This window comes from Vulpes vulpes, chromosome X (genome assembly GCF_048418805.1).
Source record: "Vulpes vulpes isolate BD-2025 chromosome X, VulVul3, whole genome shotgun sequence".
Classification (NCBI taxonomy): Eukaryota; Metazoa; Chordata; class Mammalia; order Carnivora; family Canidae; genus Vulpes; species Vulpes vulpes.
The window spans coordinates 116,018,324-116,041,005 of record NC_132796.1 but is presented as its reverse complement, the minus strand read 5'-3'; the positions used below and the strand labels follow the sequence as shown (position 1 = coordinate 116,041,005).

Here is a 22,682-nt window from a genome sequence, read left to right as displayed (position 1 = left end):
CCAGAAAGCAGCATGCATCCTCACATACCAGGGGAGCAGATGTATGGGAAAACCCAAGTGTGGGTTTAGAAGAAGAGTTACATGATAGAACTATTTAGAGGCTGCTCCCAAATATGAGAATCCTGTTGGCATCAATTTTCCATCTGGGCCAAGGCTCCCAACTATATCTCAAGTAACCACAGGATGTGTTTGATGGTGAGCAAACATAACACGTGCCCTGTGCTGCTGGACTCATAAATCATGACAGGGTGGTGGGAAGATATGCATGAGTATTTGGGTGTGAGACGCGCATATCAGGCTATTGAGCTACTTATTTATCTTTTTTTATGTTTAAGTATTAGGATTTTATTTCCAGCACTTAAGGTTCACCCTTGGGTGTAAGAAGTCTAATAGAACCTGAGGGGCTCCTTTTAAATATTTACCTACTTGTGATGGACAAACCAATGGGAACCAATAAACCATTTTTTATTTACTTACATCACGGATCTCCATAGGAAACCCTTCAGCCTAGCACCCTTCATAGCTCTAGTGCAATGTCAGTGTCCTGGGGTTTCACTGATCCACATCTAACGATGCCTACAAAACACCTATGCTATCCATCTTATCTCATGAATTCTAGAGCTTCAATCAGCTCTAAATGCAATGATGTTTACTAAAAGCAGTTCTGCTTTACTGACAGACAATATCTGACAGTAAAGAATATAACAAGACTTGACTGAACCAAAATTGCATGAAGAATGAGTTCACCCTTCTGCTCTGCAGTGTAGTTTCCAGAAGTCAACTGTGATAAAAAGCAGGAAATCGCTATTTTAAAATTTTACTAACTCCTAAAAAGCTAGATGTTGGATTTAACAGTTTATTATGATTTATAAGTATCGTTTTAAAAACATCAGTCCATTAAACAGTGTAGAAATAAGTATGCAAAAAGTCTGCAAAACAAAACATACTTTAAACATGTTTAAGTAGAGGGATTATCTGAAATTCCAGATTTCTCAGTCACTTGCTTATTATGCTATAGCAGCCAAGTAATCCTTAACTTCAGTCGGAGTGAGCCTTCTGAATCCAGCTTCATTGCAGAATGCAACCTCTATGTTGTCTTCTGTCATTTGTCCTTCAAAGCTTTCCTTTAGGGTTAATATGGCTGTATGAATGGCATCTTCAAGTTCCAGGTCTTCATTATATCTTTTCTCAAGAAAAGTCTTCCCATTCACATAGTTCTTTCCCATTGCTGTGGCTTTCCAGGCAAGGTAAGCTCCAGATGGATCTGACTGAAATAAATACGGTCGCCCCTCATTCCAACCACAGATTAGTAGGGAAACTCCAAATGGACGAACACCACCTGACTGAGTGTATTCTTGCGTCACCGAAGCTACTAGAGAGTACCAGCTGAGCTGTGGGAATGGGTTCTTGGTAAACGAGATAGTATTGCTGAGCAAGTTTTTGAGCTCTGTGCACGAGCACTCTGTAATCTGGGCCCATGCCACTATACACCAGGCCTATGTGCTTGGTAATTGGTTCCACTTTGTGGACACTTCGCTCATCATACAGAATGGATTTCTGTTTCTTCTCAGTTGCGAATACCACACCATTTGCGGCTTTAATTCCAACTGAAGGGGCTCCTCCAGCTACAGCAGCCAATGCATATTCAATCTGGACAAGTTTACCAGATGGGCTGAATGTAGTCAGCAAAAAGCTGTAACTGCACTCTGCCATCTTTGCCTGGAGTGCCAGAGCACAGCCTGATCTACTTATTTATCTAAATGAGAAGAGCCTACTGAGTGGTCAACATCCGGTTTCAAATTATTCCTTGTGACCACTGCATTCTGGAATGGTGGCAGAAGCGAATGGCAGGAGGAAATTCAAGTTAGACTCTGAGATTTAGCTACTGGAAGCTTAAGTCAGAGGTAAAGGGGCCATCCATGTTTTCTGACAGAAATTCCAGACACCACCCTCTAGGTGTTGGGTTTGGGCTCAAACAAAAGCCAGAATCTAAGCCTATTGTTCCTTGTTGCTCGCTTTAGCAAATGAGATCATTTCCATGACCCGTTGTATAGATTGAAAAGTTCTAGTAAGAGGTTGCTATTTTTATCATGATGACAGCAATATACGTATCCTGCAGTAAGTCGGTAGGGTCATGGACAATCAAAATGCCCAGGCTGCTTTAGGGCTCCAGTGAGAAAATGGCTGTGACCCCTACACTGATGAACAGTGCCGTGTGATGATGACAGAAGCCGCTCCAGACATGAAGGGATTTTATTACAACTGGCCACTGGATGGTGGCAAAGGGCGATATTTGATAGATGTAATAGTGCCCTCTGGAGCATTGAGGGATCAAAGGGAGGATGTCAGTGCCAGCCCCAAGGATGACAGTAACTACAATACCATGTGCTGCAGGAGGCTAAGGGCTTCAGGTTCACCAGAGCTCTATGATGTACAAGTATTACCCTCGCTTTACGAACCCTCTGTTACTTGACTGACTTTATCCTGAGACCATACGTGAGTGTGGAGTGAGGCCAGGATTTGCAACATCCACAAGTACTCACTTGGCATTTGCTACGTGTCAGGTCTGTTGTATGTGCTCTGCATGGATTACTTGGCTTTGTCCTCATAACGGCTCCATTAGGTAAGTACAGCTGTTATCCACGGTTTATAGATAAGGGACCTGAGGCACAGTGAGGACAGGAGCTTCCTCAAGATCCCAAAGCTGGGAAGTGGCAGTCAGGATTCAAACCCCGGTTGCCTGGGTCCAGAGTCCCTGCTCTCAGCCATGTACCTGGCTGTGTCCTTTATATCTGAGTCTGAGTAAATAAACTATTCTCTCTCAGAAGCAAACACATTTGTAATTATAAATTGCTGTTGTTGAGAGGGGTGGGGCAAGATGGCGGAAGAGTAGGGTCCCCAAGTCACCTGTCCCCACCAACTTACCTAGATAACTTTCAAATCATCCTGAAAACCCACGACATCATCCCCTGATTTACAGAGAGAATGGCGGGAATGCTACAGAGAGAGGAGTTTGCGCTTCTAACAAGGTTGGACCATGGGAAAAAAAATAAAAAAGAATTCGGTGGGGGAGGGGCCCCATGAGGAGCTGGGCTAAGGGGGGGGGGCGGCGAGAGACCCCGGGGCAGGAAAGCTCAGTCCTGTAGAAGCAGGAACGTTAAAAAATCCACCCGGATTCTTCTCGGATAGAAAGGTGCTGGCAGGGACCTAGGACAGGATCCCAGGAGGGGCAGTGGAGCCCCCAGGTTCCCCGGGTCCCTCACAGAACAGGAGCGCCTGGGGGAGAGCACCCCACACCCCCAGGCCCACCGCGGTAAGGGGCTGGAGTGGGCGCCCAGCGGGGCCTCGGGAGCAGCGCAGGCGGTGGCTCTGGGGGAGGGGATTCGGCAGCCCCGGGAGCATGATTCCAGCGGTGCAGGCACCGGAGCCCAGGGTGACGGGAGACACAGCCCCCTATCCTGTGGTCTCCCTGGGACAGGCGGAGGCCGAGAGGGCCCAGGACAGCAGGGATGGTCCTACCACCTGGCCGCGCTGAGCTCTGCAGGTCAGCGCACCCCACCCCCGGGGCATCCAGGCCAGTGCATTCTGGGAGCTGCGATCCTTACAGCAGGAGCTAACTCCAGGGCTGGAGTGCTGGCCGCTACCAGTGTGTTCATTTCTCCTGGTGTCACCTGTGCCTGGGAGCGTTGGGGCCACCAGGGGACACAGGCCTCACAGCGTAAACAGCTTCACTGAGCCGTGCATCTGGCAGGGGGGCGACGCAGCTCCCCCCGGTGCACACACCTGAGAAAAAGCACAGCAGGCTCCTCCCCCAGAAGACCAGCTGGAAGGACAGGGGAAGAGCAAGTTGTGGACCAAGCAGCAATGGAAAGCTCCAGGGCAAGTCCAGGGGATTACAGCATATAGAACCAGAGGATACCCCTCCTTGTTTTTGTGTTTATTTGTTTCTCTTCGTTTCTTTGTTTGCTTTTTCTTTTTTTTTCTATCTTTTTTTTCTTCCTTTTTCCAACACAACTCGTTTTTAGCCACTGCACTGAGCAAAATGACAAGAGAAAGAACTCACCACAAAATAAAGAATCAGAAACAGTACCCTCTCCCACCGAGTTACAGAATTTGGATTACAATTTGATGTCAGAAATCCAATTCAGAAGCACAATTGTAAAGCTACTTGTGGTTCTGGAAAAAAAGTATAAAGGATTCAAGAGACTTCATGATGTAGAATTTAGATCTAATCAGGCCGAAAGTAAAAATCAATTAAATGAGATGCAATCCAAACTGGAGGTCCTACTGACAAGGGTTAAGGAGGTAGAAGAATGAGTGAGTGACATAGAAGACAGGTTGATGTCAAGGAAGGAAGCTGCGGATAAAAGAGAAAAACAATGAAAAGATCATGAGGAAAGGTTAAGGGAAAGAAATGACAGCCTCAGAAGGAAAAATATACATTTAATTGGGGTTCCAGAGGGCGCCGAAAGGGACAGAGGACCAGAATATGTATTTGAACAAATCATAGCTGAGAACTTCCCTACCTTGGGGAGGGAAACAGGCATTCAGAACCAGGAGATAGAGAGATTTCCCCTCTGAAATCAATAAAAACCTTTCAACACCTCGACATTCATAGTGAAACTTGCCAATTCCAAAGATAAAGAGAAAATCCTTAAAGCAGCAAGAGACAAGAGATCCCTGACTTATATGGGGAGAACAACTAGATTAACAGCAGACCTCTCCACAGAGACCTGGCAGGCCACAAAGGGTTGGCAGGATATATTCAGGGTCCTAGATGAGAAGAACAGGCAGCCAAGAATACTTTTTCCAGCAAGGCTCTCATTCAGCCTACAGGGAGAGATAAATAGCTTCCAAGATAGGCAGAAACTGAAAGAATATGTGACCATCAAACCAGCTCTGCAAGAAATATTAAGGGGGACTCTGTTAATGAAAGAGGATGCCCAAAGAAATAATCGACAAAAACGGGGACTGAATAGGTATTTTGATGACACTAAATTCATATCTTTCAATAGTAACTCTGAATGTCAATAGGCTTAATGATCCCATCAAAAGGCGCAGGGTTTCACACTGGACAAGAAAGCAAGACCCATCTATTTGTTGTGTACAGGAGACTCATTTTAGACCTAAGGACACCTACAGCCTGAAAATGAAAAGTTGGAGAACCATGTACCATTCAAATGGCCCTCAAAAGAAAGCAGGGGTAGCCATCCTCATTTTAGATAAAATAAAATTTATCCCAAAGACTGTAGTAAGAGATGAAGAGGGACACGATATCATACTTAAAGCGACTATGCAACAAGAGGACCTAACAATCATGAATATTTATGCTCGTAATGTGGGAGCTGCCAAGTATATCAATCAACTAATAACCAAAGTTAAGACATATTTAGATAATAATACATTCTACTGGGAGACTTCAATTTGGTGCCTTCTGCAAATGACAGATCTCCTAAGAACAACATCTCCAAAGAGACAAGAGCTTTAAATGACACACCGGACCATATGGACTTCACAGATATTTACAGAACTTTACATCCAAACGCAACTGAATACATATTCTTCTCAAGTGCACATGGAATTTTCTCCAGAATAGACGACATACTGGGGCACAAATCAGGTCTTAACCGATACGAAAAGATTGGGATTGTCCCCTGCATGTTTTCAGACCATAATGCTTTGAAACTAGAACTCAATCACAAGAAGAAATTTGGAAGAAATTCAAACACGTGGAGGTTAAAGACCATCCTGCTAAAAGATGAAAGGGTCAACCAGGAAATTAGAGAAGAATCAAAGAGGTTCATGGAAACTAATGAGAATGAAGATACAACCATTCAAAATCTTTGGGATACAGCCAAAGCAGTCCTGAGAAGGAAACACATCACAATACAAGCATCCCCGAAAAAAAAAAAAAACTGGAAAAAAACCTCAAATACACAAGCTAACCTTGCACCTAAAGGAACTGGAGAAGACACAGCAAATAAAACGTACACCCAGCAGAAGAAGAGAGTTAATAAAGATTCGAGCAGAACTCAATGAAATAGACACCAGAGAAACTGTAGGACAGATCAACAAAACCAGGAGTTGGTTCGTTGAAATAATTAAGAAGATAGGTAAACCAGGAGCCAGCCTTATTAAAAACAAAAGAGAAAAGACTCAAATTAATAAAATCACAAATGAAAAAGGAGAGATCCCCACCAATACCAAGGGAATACAAACGATTTTAAAATCATGTTATGAGCAACTGTACGCCAATAAATTAGGCAATCTAGAAGAAATGGAAGCATTTCTGGAAAACAACAAACTCCCAAACTGCAGCAGGAAGAAATAGAAAACCGAAGCAAGCCCATAACCAGGGAGGAAATTGAAGCGATCATCAAAAACCTCCCAAGTCACAAAAGTCCAGGGCCAGATGACTTCCCACGGGAATTCTGTCAAACGTTTAAAGAAGAAACTATACCTATTCAACTAAAGCTGTTCCGAAAGATAGAAAGAGATGGAGTACTTCCAAACTCATTTATGAGGCCAGCATCACCTTCATTCCAAAGCAGGAAAGACTTTTGTCATTCTCTATAAAAGCATCTGAGTATTTGCCAGCTAATGCAAATTCTAGTTGATGCAATAGGCAAAACCCGAACTTTGAATGGCTTAACGCAGCAGAGGTTTGGTTTTTTGTGCACCTAAATTTTGATGCTGTTTGGCAGGGTCTCACCACTCTCAAGGGACCCAAATTTCCAGGCTGTTTTGAAGAGCCCATTTTCTCAGCATAAGATTGTCATGTTTGAGGGCGCCTGGGAAGAACATTTGGGTTAGCATCGGACTCTTGATTTTGGTTCAGGTCATGGTGTCCGGGTCGTGAGGTTGAGCCCCTGGCCAGGCTCTGTGCTCAGCATGGAGTCTGCTTGGGATTCTCTCTTCCTCTCACTCCAACTCCCACCCCACAAGCCCTGCTCTCTCACGCTCTCATTCTCCCTCTGGAAATAAATAGATCAAATGTTTTTTAAATATTTTATTTATTTATTTCAGACAGAGAAAGAGAGCATGAGCAGGGGAGACAGGCAGAGGAAGAGGGACAAGCAGACTCCTGCTGAGCAGGGAGTCCAACATAGGGCTTGATCCTAGGACCCTGAGATCATGACCTGAGCCAAAGGCAGACGCTTAACTGACTGAGCCACCCAGGTGCCCCAGTAGATAAAATTTTTGAAAAAAAAAAAAAAAGATTACCATGTCGGCTGCTGAGTAAAAGTGAAAGCATAGAAATGGCATGCTGGCTTCAGATGGGACACACAATGCTTCTGCTCATATCTCAGTGACAATAGCTAGTCACATGACCCTTCCTACCTACAAGCCAACTGGAAATGTAGTGTCCCTGTATCCAGGAGGGAAAGGAAGATGAGTTGTGGTGAGTACTTGTAGTCTCCCCCACACACTGTTACACAGTAGGTGGTGCTCAATTAAGAGTGACCCCTGTAATTTGTGATGACCACAAGCTTCTTCATTTCTTGCAGGACTTTCTGAGAAGGCCAGGTTTGCTTGGATAGTCTCCAAATTTTAAGCACCTACTATATGACAGATGCTTTCAAATACAATATCATGTAATTTTAAGAGGATCATGTAAATGTCAGTGGGTGGATTTGCCATTCTTTACTCAAGAGTACCTTTCTTTTTTTTAATAAATTAATTTTTTATTGGTGTTCAATTTACCAACATACAGAATAACACCCAGTGCTCATCCCGTCAAGTGTCCCCCTCAGTGCCCGTCACCCATTCACCCCCACCCCCCGCCCTCCTCCCCTTCCACCACCCCTAGTTCATTTTCAATAGTACCTTTCTATGCTGCCCTTTGCAACTATCATGTCAGTAGGCTGAGAATTTTCTCCTTCCTTTTGATCCACGAGTCACATCTTAACCTTTGAGTATCTGCTGCCCTCCACATGACTGAACTTGCCTGAACACCTGCACCAGTGCCATTAGGCACAATGCAAGCCAGGATTTTCCTGTGGGCTGGTACGCAGAGAAGGATAGTTACGTTTTCCCTTTTAATCTGAGCTAGCACGTCCACTAAGGCACCATTTTTCACCTCGTAGGAGGGTCTTTAAGAGTTCAATCTAATAGATGTTTGCTCCACATTGCCTTCCATGGTCTTCTCTCACTACAACTTTTGAGGGTAACTCTGGGTTTTGATCACCTAGGTAAGTTCATTTCTCTGCCTATGTGTTTAGTAGCCAGTTTCCAATAGCACATCCCATTAAAATTTTACTGCAAATATCAGGGAGGTTCCAAAACCCTCTCTTTAAAGTCCAGTTTGTATCCAAAGATCTAGTCAATTATGCAGCCAATAAGTCTACTCACAAACCCACTTGGGGAAACATTTTCAGAATGTGTTGAAATTGCCCAAAGGGACTGCCAGTGTTTAAAGGTCCCTACCCAAAAGTCAAAGGGACTGTGGCTACCAGAGGGATTCCAAGGTGAGTATCCTGGGGGTGCTTTTGCAGGGGGTAGGCACACTCTGTGTCAGGGGAGGACAGAAGACCCTGTGCATCCTGGAGAGGAGGTAGCAGTGATAAGCTGGCCAGCAGGCCAGGTACCAGAGGTGGACAGGAGGACACATGGGGGAAGACCAGGGAAGGATGTTGTCAGGTGGGAAAGTGCTGCAACTGGACAGAAATGGTGGCATCTGCAGTCTACTCTGAACAAAACTCAGACAATCTCCAAACTGTATTTGATTCTCAATGTCACCTGCCTTTCTTAGCCCGGGTCTCAGTACCTTCGCCACAGCATCCTTCCTTTTGTCACCTGGGAGACACCACGCTGTCCTCACTCCTGAAGTAGGAGTCAGAAGCCTGGCCACAGGATGGGCGGGATGGGAACATTGTGGACTGGACATGACTTCCCACCAGGGTTCCAGTCTCTGCCTTGTCACTCACCAGCCATGGGATCCTGGGAGAAGGATCAACCCTGAGAGCGTTGGGGTTGTCATCGGTGAAGTACGTGGGTTTGAGCCACCCCGCCCCGTAGGACGACAGGAATGTGTCAGGGATGAGAAGCACCTTGCACGGCGCCTGGCATATATTGGAACCTGGATGAACGGCAGGTATGTTGAATGCTGTCCTGAACGCAGAGCCTTGCACTCTCTCCTCTGGGATTTTGTTGTTGTTCATCAGTTCCGCACAGTCTTCCGTCTACCCCAGAGGTTTCTCATGTTTTGCTGTTAAGTTTTTGTCGTTCATATTGTGCTTTTTTATTAGTTTTGTTTTCCCTTCTCTAGTTTTCCTGGTTTGATTTTGGAAGCAGAAGACAGTAGCCTGCACTTCACCGTCATCTTGCCAGCTACAGGTAAGGCACCTAATCTGTAAAAAAGAAAAGAAAAAAAAAGAATAAAGTAATTTTAAGCAGAATTGACATCTCTACAACATTTTGTAGAGATGAATAGGGTTTAGTGCTCCTTTTATTCAGGGCTTTTTTTTCTCACCTCAATCTATCAGTAAATTTGTATAGTAACCTCCATAAAGATCTTAGACCTCTTCTGTTGTGAATGGGATATGTTCTATGACATCTTCAAAATAGTTATTACCTTTGTGTGTGTAGAAGGCACTTGATCTTGCTATAGTGATGTAGCATACACAATTTTTCTGAAGTCTCTAACTAATTCAGATATACCATATACCTATTTCTCTGAATTCTCAATATACATGATCATATTGTCATGCAACATTATCTTCCTTTTTGATAGTCATTTATTTTGATTTGCAAAGTTCTAGCTCTTTTCTAGTGTACTGTTGTTTTTGTTATTTTATAGAGAATTTATTTATTTATTTATTTATTTATTTACTTATTCATGAGAGACACACAGAGTGAGAGAGAGAGAGGCAGAGACACAGGCAGAGGGAGAAGCAGGCTCCATGCAGGGAGCCCAATGTGGGACTTGATCCCGGGTCTCCAGGATCACACCCTGGGCTGCAGGCAGTGCTGAACCACTGAGCCACCGGGGCTGCCCTATTCTAGTGTACTTTTGAATGGTACAGGTAAAAGCATACATCTGTGTCTTATCCGTGTCTTCATTGGGAATGCACCTCGCATTTCACATTTAAGTATATTTGGAGTAGCTATTAGGAAATTTGTTAAAAGTTTTTGTCTTGTACTCATGGTGAATTTTTTTCAAGCGCTATTATCATACCCATTGGCATAATATTTTTTTTCCCTTTAATTTGTCAGCATGGCCAAATAAAATTCAAAGTATTTTCTACTTTAAATCATTTCTTCACTTCTTAGCCAAGCCTGCTTGTTCACTCAATTCACTGCTATAATGAATATGGTATCAATTTACTTAGGATATTTGCTACTGTAAGAATGAACTTGGCTCAAGTGTTTTCGGTGTGGAAATGGGGTGCTCATCTGGTATGAGAAGTATAGAGAGCTAGCCTGGAAAAATGAGTTAAATAACTCCCCATATTTTTGTATGCTTCAGGAGACTTGAGTTAAGATGGAGATAAGGTTTTCTTTTTTCCTCATTTTCTTTTTTATTTATTTTTTAATTTCTTTAATTGGAGTTAAATTTGGCAACATTCAGCTTTGGCCACCCAAACCGCCTGTCCAGGAACTAAGGATAGTTTAGGTGTTGACTATGGTTTCAGTTTGTATTGTTTAATTAAATTTTCTATTTCTCTATGGGCTGATATGGTCCTTTTCTTTTTAAAAATAATGTCCATTTTGGGCAGCCCAGGTGGCTCAGCGGTTTAGCGCCTGCCTTCAACCCAGGGCCTGAACCTGGAGACCAGGGATCCAGTCCCGTGTCAGGCTCCCTGCATGGAGCCTGCTTATCCCTCTGCCTGTCTCTGCCTCTGTGTGTGTGTGTGTGTGTGTGTGTGTGTCTCAGGAATAAATAAATAAATAATTCTTTTAAAAATATATTGTCCATTTCACCCAGGATTTCTAAAGCAATTGCATGATAATTATAATAAAACCTTAATTACACAAAGTCTAAAACACATACAATAGTAGTGAAGAGTATAACAAACCCAATGGCCAGCAGTAATCATCTTTCGTACATGGCCAGTCTGGTTCCAATATACCCTCACCTTACCCACATCTCTGCCAATGGATTAACGTGAGGATCATCTGATACACTGTGCTTTTTCATCTCATCTCATCAGTATTTCAATATGCATTTCCAAAAGACAAAAAAAATCTTTGGTAACACATAAATGCAATACAATTATCATTCCTACAAGTCTAAAGAAGTTGTTAGTATCAAATGTCCAGTTACTTTTCACATTTAACTGATCTGGAAAAAATTTTTTAAGTTTATTGGAATCACAAATATGGCCTATATTCTGTGACGTTTTTGGTTATATCCCTGTAGTCTTTTTTAATCAGTAGATTTCCTCCCACATCACCCTTTTCTCCCCTTGCATTTATTGTTCTTGAGGGAAAAAAGCAGGTCAAATTTTGTGACATTTCCCATAACCTGAATTATGTTGAACAAAACATTTTGGTATCCTTGAACATGTACTTTGGCATCCTAGTTCCTTAAATTGATAGTCCCAAATAGACACTTGATCAAATTAAGTTTGCATGCTTGTTTTTCTGCTGTATTTTCTTTTTAAAAAAAAAAACACAAGATTGCTACATAGATAATGCTACGTACTTCCATTATGAGGAACATATTATATATTGTCCTTTGTGCTGAAGTTGGCAATCATTGATGATCAACAATTTTATTTGTATGTTGGGGGTTGCATAATGGGAATTTTCTAGTTCTCTCATTTGTTCTTAGCTTATTAGCTGAAAAATTTCCATATGTAGAGTGATTTCCTCGTCCATCATTTGGTTATCCTGAGAGGATCGTGTATTTGTTCTGTATCTTTACATCATTTAAATATCTTCTGCATCTATATTTTCTACAGTTTTAACTGACATTGTTTACTTGAGATTTTGTTCTTTAGTATCTGGTCACTTTTGCAAAAAAAATGTCTGTTTTTTGAGTATTTTCGAAGAACTGGCATTTGTTAGTTGGTCTTAACTGCTTTTTTTTCATTTTTTATATAAATTTATTTTTATTGGTGTTCAATTTGTCAACATATAGGATAACACCCAGTGCTCATCCCATCAAGTGCCCCCCCCTCAGTGCCCATCACACAGCCACTCCCACCCCCCGCCCACCTCCCCTTCCACCCCCCCTAGTTCATTTCCCAGAGTTAGCAGTCTCTCATGTTCTGTCTCCCTTTCTGATATTTCCCACTCATTTTTGCCCCTTTCCCCTTTATTCCCTTTCACTATTTTTTTGGTTCCCCAAATGAATGAGACCAAATAATGTTTGTCCTTCTACGATTGACTTATCTCACTCAGCATAATACCCTCCAGTTCCATCCACATCGAAGCAAAAGTGGGTATTTGTCATTTCTAATGGCTGAGTTACATTCCATTGTATACATAAACCACATCTTCTTTTTCCATTCATCTTTCGATGGACACCGAGGCTCCTTCCACAGTTTGGCTATTGTGGACATTGCTGCTAGAAACATCGAGGTGCAGGTGTCCCGGCGCTTCACTGCATCTGTATCTTTGGGATAAATCCCCAGCAGTGCGATTGCTGGGTCGTAGGGCAGATTTATTTTTAACTCTTTGAGGAACTTCCACACAGGTTTCCAGAGTGGCTCCACCTGTTCACATTCCCACCAACAGGGCAAGAGGGTTCCCCCTTCTCCACATCCTCTCCAACATTTGTTGTTTCCTGCCTTGTTAGTTTTCCCCATTCTCACTGGTGTGAGGTGGTATCTCATTGTGGTTTTGATTTGTATTTCCCTGATGGCCAGTGATGCGGAACATTTTCTCGTGTGTTTGTTGGCCATGTCTATGTCTTCCTCTGTGAGATTTCTGTTCATGTCTTTTACCCATTTCATGATTGGATTGTTTGTTTCTTTGCTGTTGAGTTTAATAAGTTCTTTATAGATCTTGGATACTAGTCCTTTATCTGATACGTCATTTGAAAATATCTTCTCCCATTCTGATGGTTGTCTTTTAGTTTTGTTGACTGTTTCTTTGCTGTGCAAACCTTCTTATCTTGATGAAGTCCCAATAGTTCATTTTTGCTTTTGTTTCTCTTGCAGGAAGTTACTGGGGCCAAGTTCAAAAAGGGTATTGCCTGTGTTCTCCTCTAGGATTTTGATGGAATCTTGTCTCACATTAAGAGCTTTCATCCATTTTGAGTTTATCTTCGTGTATGGTGCAAGAGAGTGGCCTAGTTTCATTCTTCTGCATGTGGATGTCCAATTTTCCCAGCACCGTTTATTGAAGAGATGGTCTTTTTTCCACCGGATAGTCTTTCCTCCTTTTTTGAATATTAGTTGACCAGAAAGTTAATGTTCCACTTCTGGATTCTCTATTCTGTTCCATTGATCCGTGTGTCTCTTTTTGTGCCAGTACCACACTGTTTTGATGACCACAGCTTTGTAGTACAACCTGAAATCTGGCATTGTGATGCCCCCAGCTATGGTTTTCTTTTCCAAAATTCCCCTGGCGATTCGGGGTCTTTTCTGATTCCACACACATCTTAAAATAATTTGTTCTAACTCTCTGATGAAAGTCCATGGTATTTTGATAGGGATTGCATTAAACGTGTAAATTGCCCTGAGTAACATTGATATTTTCACAATATTAATTCTGCCAATCCATGAGCATGGAATATTTTTCCATCTCTTTGCGTCTTCCTCAATTTCTTTCAGAAGTGTTCTGTAGTTCTCCGTGTATTGATCCTTTACCTCTTTGGTTACGTTTATTCCTAGGTATCTTATGCTTTTGGGTGCAATTGTAAATGGGATTGACTCCTTAATTTCTCTTTCTTCAGTCTCATTGTTAGTGTATAGAAATGCCACTGAATTCTGGGCATTGATTTTGGATCCTGCCACACTGCCAAATTGCTGTATGAGTTCTAGCAATCTTGGGGTGGAGTCTTTTGTGTTTTCTACTTAGAGTATCAAGTCATCTGCGAAGAGGGAGAGTTTGACTTCTTCTTTTCCCATTTGAATGCCGTTTATTTCTTTTCATTGTCTGATTGCTGAGGCTAGGACTTCCAGTACTATGTTGAATAGCAGTGGTGAGAGTGGACATCCCTGTCTTGTTCCTGATCTTAGGGGAAAGGCTCCCAGTGCTTCCCCATTGAGAATGTTATTTGCTGTGGGCTTTTGGTAGATGGCTTTTAAGATGCTGAGGAATGTTCCCTCTATCCCTACACTCTGAAGAGTTTTGATCAGGAATGGATGGTGTATTTTCTCAAATGCTTTCTCTGCATCTATTGAGAGGATCATATGGCTCTTGTTTTTTCTCTTGCTGATATGATCAATCACATTGATTGTTTTACGAGTGTTGAACCAGCCTTGCATCCCGGGCATAAATCCCACTTGCTCATGGTGAATAATCTTCTTAACGTATTGTTGGATTCTATTGGCTAGTATCTTGTTGAGAATTTCTGCATCCATGTTCATCAGGGATATTGCTCTGTAATTCTCCTTTTTTTGGTGGGGTCTTTGTCTGGTTTTGGAATTAAGGTGATGCTGGCCTCATAGAACGAGTTTGGAAGTACTCCATCTCTATCTATCTTTTCGAACAGCTTTAGTAGAATAGGTAAGGTTTCTTCTTTAAACTTTTGATAGAATTCCCCAGGGAAGCCATCTGGCCCTGGACTTTTGTGTCTTGGGAGGAGTTTGATGACTGCTTCAATTTCCTCCCTGGTTATTGGCCTGTTCAGGTTTTCTATTTCTTCCTTTCCAGTTTTGTAGTCTGTGGTTTTCCAGAAATGTGTCCATTTCTTCTAGATTGCCAAATTTATTGGTGTATAGCTGCTCATAATATATTTTTAAAATAGTTTGTATTTCCTTGGTGTTGGTAGTGATCTCTCCTTTCTCATTCATGATTTTATTACCTTGTGCCTTTTCTCTCTTCTTTTTAATAAGGCTGGCTAATGGTTTACCTATCTTATTAATTATTTCAAAGAACCAACTCCCGATTTTTGTTTATCTGTTCCACAGTTCTCCTGGTCTCGATTTCATTGAGTTCTGGTCGAATCTTTATTAACTCTCTCCTTCTGCTGGGTGTAGGATCCATTTGCTGTTTTTTCTCCAGCTCCTTTAGGTGCAAGGTTAGCTTTTGTATTTGAGTTCTTTCCAGTTTTTAGATGGATGCTTGTTTTGCAATCTACTTTCCCCTCAAGACTGGTTTGGCTGTATCCCAGAGGTTTTGAATGGTTGTATCTTCATTCTCATTAGTTTTCATGGATCTTTTTAATTCTTCCTTAATTTCCTGGTTGACCCTTTCATCTTTTAGCAGAATGGTCCTTAACCTCCACGTGTTTGGAATCCTTCCAAACTTCTTTGTGGTTGAGTTCTACTTTCAAAGCATTATGGTCTGAAATATGCAGGGGACGATCCCAATCTTTTCGTATCGGTTAAGACCTGATTTGTGACCCAGTATGTGGTCTATTCTGGAGAAATTTCCATGTGCACTTGAGAAGAATGTGTATTCAGTTGCGTTTGGATGTTAAGTTCTGTAAATATCTGTGAAATCCATATGTTCCAGTGTATCATTTAAAGCTCCTGTTTCTTTGGAGATGTTTTGCTTAGAATACCTGTCGATTGTAGAAAGCGCTACATGGAAGTCACCAAGTATAAGTGTATTATTATCTAAGTCTGTCTTAACTTTGGTTATTAATTGATTGATATACTTGGCAGCTCCCACATTCAGGGCATATATATTGATGATTGTTAAGTCCTCTTGTTGGATAGATCCTTTAAGTATGATATAGTGTCCCTCTTCATCTCTCACTACAGTCTTCAGGATACACTTTAGCTTACCTGATATAAGGATGGCTACCCCTCTTTTATTGAGGACCATTTGAATGGTAAATGGTTCTCCAACCTTTTATTTTCAGGCTGTAGGTGTCCTTATGTCTAAAATGTGTCTCTTGTAGACAGCAAAGAGATGGGTCCTGCTTTTTCATTCAGTCTGAACCCCTGCGCCTTTTGATGGGATCATTAAGCCCATTCACGTTCAGAGTTACTATTGAAAGATATGGATTTATTGTCATCATGATACCTATTAAGTCCCTGTTTTAGTGGATTGTTCCATTGGACTTCCTCTTTCTTTTACAGAGTCCCCCTTAATATTTCTTGGAGAACTGGTTTGGTGGTCACATATTCTTTCAGTTTTGCCTATCTTGGAAGCTCTTTATCTCTCCTTCTATTCCGAATGAGAGCCTTGCTGGATAAAGTATTCTTGGCTTCATGTTCTTCTCATTTAGGACCCTGAATATATCCTGCCAGCCCTTTCTGGCCTGCCAGGTCTCTGTGGAGAGGTCTTCTGTTAATCTAATATTTCTCCCCATGAAATTTAGAGATTTCTTGTCTCTTGCTGCTTTAAGAATCTTCTCTTTATCTTTGGAATTTGCAAGCTACACTATTAAATGTCGAGGTGTTGAGCGGTTTTTATTGATTTTAGGGGGGTAATCTCTCTATTTCCTGGATGTGAATGCCTGTTTCCCTCCCCAGATTAGGAAAGTTCTCAGCTATGATTTGTTCAAATACATATTCTGGACTTCTGTCCCTTTCGGTGCCCTCGGGTACCCCCAATTAAACGTAGATTTTTCTTCATCAGTCTGTCATTTATTTCCCTTAATATATCCTCATGGTCTGTTAATTGTTTTTCTCTTTTTTCCTCAGTTTCCCTCTTTGCCATCAACTTGTCTTCTATGTCACTCACTCGTTCTTCCACCTCGTTAACCCTTGTCGTTAGGACCTCTAGTTTGGATTGCATCTCATTTAATTGGGTTTTAATTTCTGCCTGATTAGATCTAAATTCTGCAGTCATGAAGTCTCTTGAGTCCTTTATGATTTTTTTCTAGAGCCACCAGTAGCTTTATAATAGTGTTTCTGAATTGGCTTTCTGACATTGAATTGTAATCCAAATTTTGTAACTCTGTGGGAGAGAGGTTTGTTTCTGATTCTTTCTTTTGAGGTGAGTTTTTCCTTCTAGTCATTTTTCTCAGTGCTGAGTGGCCAAAAACAAGTTGTATTGGGAAAAGGAGAAAAAGAGAGAAGAGACAGAAGAAGAGAAGAAGAAAAAAAAGGAAGTAAAAAAAGAGAAGAGAGGAAATGAAAGAAAAAACCAAAAGGGGGGGGGGGAAGCAAACAGAAAACAAAAAACTAGGAGGAGTATCCTCTGATTCTGTATACTGTAAATCCCTCAACCTCCCTTGGAACTTTCCAGTGCTGCTTGGTCAATAACCTGATTTTCCCCTGTCAGTCTAGCTGGTCTTGTGCAGGAGGGGCCTGCGGTGCTGATTGTCAGGGGTGAGCACTTGGGAGAGATGCTCAGCCCCCTTCCTGGCACAGGGCTCAGTGAAAGTTGTTGATCTTGTTTATCCTGTGAGGCCACTATGAGGCTCAGTGGGGGTTGTTTATCCTGTGAGGCCCCAGGAGGAACAACAACAGTGGTGGTGCCCAGCTCTCCAGCCCTGGAGTCAGCTTCAGCAGTAACTACCAGAGGTCTCAGTCTGCAGGGGCCTGGGTGCTCTGGGCTGGGGGCCGCTGATCTGCACAGCTTGGGGCCGCCCGGCGGCAGGAGTGTCCTTGCTGTCCTGTGCCCTCCTGGCCTCTGCATGTCCCGGGGGGAGCGCCGGACCCTGGGCTGTGTCTCCGAGTGCCTTGGGCTCTGGGGACTGTGCTGCTGTAATCGCGCTCCCAGGGCTGAGCAGCTCCGTCCCCGGGGAGCCGCCACCTGAGCCACCACCGAGCTTCTCCCGGGTCCAGCGGGACACACAATGCAGCCCTTTGGGGAGCTCGGCTGCAGTGTGTGGCGGACTCTCCCAGGGGCGCAGGTCTTCTATTAGTGTCCCAGGGAGCCTGAGGGCATCCTCGCCTCTCCTGGGATCCTGCTTCAACTCCCTGTGAGCGCCTTTCCTATGGATTTATTTTTTTTATTGGTGTTCAATAGCCAACATATAGAATAACACCCAGTGCTCATCCCGTCAAGTGCCCGCCTCAGTGCCCGTCACACAGTCACCCCACCCCCACCCCATCCCCACCCCCTGCCCACCTCCCCTTCCGCCACCCCTAGTCTGTTTCCTAGAGTTAGGTGTCTCTCATGTTCTGTCTCCCTTTCTGATATTCCCACTCATTTTTTTCTCCTTTGCCCTTTATCCCCTTTCACTATTTTTTCTATTCCCCAAATGAATGAGACCATATAATGTTTGTGCTTCTCCGACTGACTGATTTCACTCAGCATAATCTCCAGTTCCATCCTTGTTGAAGCAAATGGTGGGTATTTGTCATTTCGAATGGCTGAGGAATATTCCATTGTACACATAAACCACATCTTCTTTTTCCATTCATCTTTCGATGGACACCGAGGCTCCTTCCACAGTTTGGCTATTGTGGACATTGCTGCTATAATCATTGGGATGCAGGTATCCCGGCGTTTCATTGCATCTGTATCTTTGCGGTAAATCCCCAGCAGTACAAGTGCTGGGTCGTAGGGCAGATCTATTTTTGTTGTTGTTGTTGTTGTTGTTTTCTTTTCTTTAATAATAAATTTACTTTTTATTGGTGTTCAATTTGCCAACATACAAAATAACACCCAGTGCTCATCCCGTCAAGTGCCCCCCTCAGTGCCCGTCACACATTCACCCCCACCCCCCGCCCTCCTCCCCTTCCACCACCCCTAGTTCATTTCCCAGAGGTAGGAGTCTTTATGTTCTGTCTCCCTTTCTGATATTTCCCACACATTTCTTCTCCCTTCCCTTATATTCCTTTCACTATGATTTATATTCCCCAAATGAATGAGAACATATAATGTTTGTCTTTCTCCGATTGACTTACTTCACTCAGCATAATACCCTCCAGTTCCATCCACAATGAAGCAAATGGTGGGTATTTGTCATTTCGAATGGCTGAGGAATATTCCATTGTATACATAAACCACATCTTCTTTTTCCATTCATCTTTCGATGGACACCGAGGCTCCTTCCACAGTTTGGCTATTGTGGACATTGCTGCTAGAAACATCAGGGTGCAGGTGTCCCGGCGTTTCATTGCATCTGTATCTTTGGGGTAAATCCCCAACAGTGCAATTGCTGGGTCGTAGGGCAGGTCTATTTTTAACTCTTTGAGGAACCTCCACACAGGTTTCCAGAGTGGCTGCACCAGTTCACTCACACTCCCACCAACAGGGTAAGAGGGTTCCCTTTTCTCCGCATCCTCTCCAACATTTGTGGTTTCCTGCCTTGTTAATTTTCCCCATTCTCACTGGTGTGAGGTGGTATCTCATTGTGGTTTTGATTTGTATTTCCCTGATGGCAAGTGATGCGGAGCATTTTCTCATGTGCATGTTGGCCATGTCTATGTCTTCCTCTGTGAGATCTCTGTTCATGTCTTTTGCCCATTTCAGGATTGGATTGTTTGTTTCTTTGCTGTTGAGTTGAATAAGTTCTTTATAGATCTTGGAAACTAGCCCTTTATCTGATATGTCATTTGCAAAAATCTTCTCCCATTCTGTAGGTTGTCTTTTAGTTTTGTTGACTGTATCCTGTGCTGTGCAAAAGCTTCTTATCTTGATGAAGTCCCAATAGTTCATTTTTGCTTTTGTTTCTTTTGCCTTCGTGGATGTATCTTGCAAGAACTTACTGTGGCTGAGTTCAAAAAGGGTGTTGCCTGTTTTCTCCTGTAGGATTTTGATGGACTCTTGTCTCACATTTAGATCTTTCATCCATTTTGAGTTTACCTTCGTGTATGGTGAAAGAGAGTGGTCTAGTTTCATTCTTCTGCATGTGGATGTCCAATTTTCCCAGCACCATTTATTGAAGAGACTGTCTTTCTTCCAGTGGATAGTCTTTCCTCCTTTATGGAATATTAGTTGACCATAAAGTTGAGGGTCCACTTCTGGATTCTCTATTCTGTTCCATTAATCTATGTGTCTGTCTCTGTGCCAGTACCACACTGTCTTGGTGACCACAGCTTTGTAGTACAACCTGAAATCTGGCATTGTGATTCCCCCAGCAATGTTTTTTTTTTTTTTTTTCAAAATTCCCCTGGATATTCGGATCTTTTCTGATTCCACACAAATCTTAAAATAATTTGTTCTAACTCTCTGAAGAAAGTCCATGGTATTTTGATAGGGATTGCATTAAACGTGTAAATTGCCCTGGGTAACATTGACATTTTCACAATATTAATTCTGCCAATCCATGAGCATGGAATACTTTTCCATCTCTTTGTGTCTTCCTCAATTTCTTTCAGAAGTGTTCTATAGTTTATAGGGTATAGGTCCTTTACCTCTTTGGCTAGGTTTATTCCTAGGAATCTTATGCTTTTAGGTGCAATTGGAAATGGGATTGACTCCTTAATTTCTCTTTCTTCAGTCTCATTGTTAGTGTATAGAAATGCCATTGATTTCTGGGCATTGATTTTGTATCCTGCCACGCTACCAAATGGCTGTATGAGTTCTGGCAATGTTGGGGTGGAGGCTTTTGGGTTTTCTACGTAGAGTATCATGTCATCGGCAAAGAGGGAGAGTTTGACTTCTTCTTTTCCCATTTGAATGCCTTTAATGTCTTTTTGTTGTCTGATTGCTGAGGCGAGTACTTCCGGTACTATGTTGAATAGCAGTGGTGAGAGTGGACATCCCTGTCTTGTTCCTGATCTTAGGGGAAAGGCTCCCAGTGCTTTCCCATTGAGAATGATATTTGCTGTGGGTTTCTTGTAGATGGCTTTTAAGATGTTGAGGAATGTTCCCTCTGTCTCTACACTCTGAAGAGTTTTGATCAGGAATGGATGCTGTATTTTGTCAAATGCTTTCTCTGCATCTAATGAGAGGATCCTATGATTCTTGGTTTTTCTCTTGCTGATATGATGAATCACATTGATTGTTTTACGAGTGTTGAACCAGCCTTGTGTCCCGGGGATAAATCCTACTTGGTCATGGTGAATAATTTTCATAATGTACTGTTGGATCCTATTGGCTAGTATCTTGTCGAGAATTTCTGCATCCAGGTTCATCAGAGATATTGGTCTATAATTCTCCTTTTTGGTGGGGTCTTTGGTTTTGGAATTAACGTGATGCTGGCCTCATAGAATGAGTTTCTAAGTATTCCATCTCTTTCTATCTTTCCGAACAGCTTTACTAGAATAGGTACGGTTGCTTCTTTAAACTTTTGATAGAATTCCCCAGGGAAGCCATCTGGCGCTGGACTTTTGTGTCTTGGGAGGTTTTGGATGACTGCTTCAATTTCCTCCCTGGTTATTGGCCTGTTCAGGTTTTCTATCTCTTCCTGTTCCACTTTTGGTAGTTTGTGGCTTTCCAGGAATGTGTCCATTTCTTCTAGATTGCCTAATTTATTGGCGTATAGCTGCTCAAAATATGTTTTTAAAATCGTTTGTATTTCCTTGGTGTTGGTAGTGATCTCTCCTTTCTCATTCATGATTTTATTAATTTGAATCTTCTCTCTCTTCTTTTTAATAAGGCTGACTAATGGTTTATCTATCTTATTAATTCTTTCAAAGAACCAGCTCCTGGTTTTGTTGATCTGTTCCACAGTTCTTCTGGTCTCGATTTCGCTGAGTTCTGCTCGAAATAAGAGGAGTGCTTTGGTTTAACATGGAGGACAGGACACAAAACCTCAGGGGGATTGTCATCGAAGACCTGTCCACACACTGGGAAGGTGCAGTGGAATGCCTTCACCACAGCTGTGAGTAATAAATTTGTGGGGGGAACCCCAGGATCCTTGAAGGGCTCTGTGATTGTTCTTCTCCACAGCCCAGACTTTAAGATGGAAAGTGCAGTCACTGAGTTGGGAAACCTAAATGCAAAGGAATCCTCAGGTGGTCGGGGCCAAGGGGCAGCCCCCATGTGCCAAAGGCCAGGTGAGTGTGGTTATGGTACTGGACAGCAGCGTCAAGTCAGCTATCAGAATAGTCTGACATGTGCAGATCTATGTGCTGGCTAATTGATCATGCGGCCTGACAAGTGAAATAGATAGAAATCCCGCTAAATTGTCACTTGATATACAAAACCTGAAAAGTTCTAGACCAAGTCAACGAAAGCAAATCACGAAGTCAAAGAGTGATGGCCGCTCAATTCCCAAACTTCAGGCATTAAGACTTTTAGAAAGAATACAACTCCCGTACCACCCAGAAACTCCATTGTAGGGAATATATTCGAAGGAAATGAAAACACTGTGTTGACAAGATATCTGCACACCCGTCCTGTGTTTGTAGAAGCATTTTTACACAATAGCCAAGACACAGAAACAACCTAAGTTTCCATCAGTGGGTCAATGGATAAAGAAAGTGCAGGGGCACCTGGCTGGCTCAGCTGGTTAAGCGTCTGCCTTCAGCTCAGATCATGATCCCAGGGTCCGGGGATTGAGCCCCACGTCGGGTACCCTACTCTCCCACTGCCCCTTCCATTCTTACTCATGAACAATCTCTCTCCCCCGCCAAAAATAAAATCTTTTTAAAACAGAGTATAGAATGTGGTATATACAAATGGAATATTTTTTTTTAAATATTTTATTTCTGTATTCCTGAGAGGCATGCAGAGAGAGAGGCAGAGACACAGGCAGAGGGAGAAGCAGGCTTTCTGCAGTGAGGCCTGTGCGGGACTCGATCCCAGGTCCTCAGGATCCGGCCCTGAGC

At 42.6% G+C, this 22,682-nt stretch overlaps 1 pseudogene; it reads right to left on the bottom strand.

The window, feature by feature from the left end:
* Positions 1 to 887: 887 nt before the first annotated feature.
* On the bottom strand, positions 888 to 1,713 carry LOC112912574 (proteasome subunit alpha type-2 pseudogene; annotated as a pseudogene).
* Between the last annotated feature and the right edge of the window lie 20,969 nt (positions 1,714 to 22,682).